We start from the raw sequence: 1,104 nt of genomic DNA on the forward strand, positions 1-1,104 counted from the left end.
TATATATAAACACGCGCACACATGGGTTCGAGAAAATACTGGAAACACCTTAAAATCTCAAACAAATTTCTTTTGATATGCGGAACGCCTTTCGTAGTAATTGTAGCTAAAAATATCTTTAGATTAATATTATTAAAAATGTGAGAACATTCTATGACCGTTGTAATTGTTTTGTTTATTTAATTTATTTTATCTATTTGAATTTTGGTCTTGTTTCTATTATGTTTATTATATTCTTAATTTATTAACGCTCACATTTGCAAAATTAGGTTTATTTTAAATCAGTCTATTTTATGATTTGATAGTACTTGCATGAGCATGAAACTTTTGTCTATATATTAGGCAAATACTAACCTGACGGCATTCAGATGCATAAATGTAGCACTGAACCATGCTATTGGGAAGCACGCTTCTTACCACACAGCCACTCTTGCGCCTGGTAAAATACGGAATGCTTCACGAATTCGTGTCATCGTCGTGCAGGGGCTATGCTAGTCTTCTCTGTATCGTTCTAATTTTAGTATGTGTATTGCCGAAGCAATATATATTCTAAATATTTTACATAAAAATATATATAAATGGGTGTGTATATTTGTTTGTGCGTGTGTGTTTGTGTGGTTGTGTGTGTGTCCGTGTGCGTCAGTGTGCGTGTATGTGTATGTTAGTATCGTTCAGAGACAATGAGTGCTTAATACCGCATTTATTGAAATATATACTTTATTTCCAAGTTATCCGACTGTCATTGATTGCATGTTATCTGCATTATAACGCATACTCTCTGTCATATAGCTCAACTTCGTTACCAAGCGGTATCGCTATTCAGGGTTGTTAGAATTGATGTTTAACACGTGACATATTCTTTTCGTATACATAGGGTCTATATCTCTTGTAATCTGGAATATTTTTGTATTGGATAATAATTGTTGGGTTTTAAGAAGAGAATCCTGCGGCTTCAAGCCTTTGAGGATGAAAAAAGAAGTTATAGTGGTTGTGTTTCATTAAGTGCAAGCTAGAAAAGTACGAATGATTTGCATGGCGTGAGTTTAAAACATATAACGTCGAGTTGAGTTTTACTTCACATCCATATCCTCCCAACTTCAAATA

At 33.8% G+C, this 1,104-nt stretch overlaps 1 non-coding gene across 1 annotated transcript; it reads right to left on the reverse strand.

Moving 5' to 3' along the window:
- Nucleotides 1–440: 440 nt before the first annotated feature.
- On the reverse strand, nt 441–543 carry LOC128247941 (U6 spliceosomal RNA). The gene has a single exon (XR_008264280.1). It is a non-coding gene; the product is annotated as a U6 spliceosomal RNA (small nuclear RNA).
- Between the last annotated feature and the right edge of the window lie 561 nt (nt 544–1,104).

This window comes from Octopus bimaculoides, chromosome 5 (assembly GCF_001194135.2).
Source record: "Octopus bimaculoides isolate UCB-OBI-ISO-001 chromosome 5, ASM119413v2, whole genome shotgun sequence".
In the NCBI taxonomy this organism is placed as follows: Eukaryota; Metazoa; Mollusca; class Cephalopoda; order Octopoda; family Octopodidae; genus Octopus; species Octopus bimaculoides.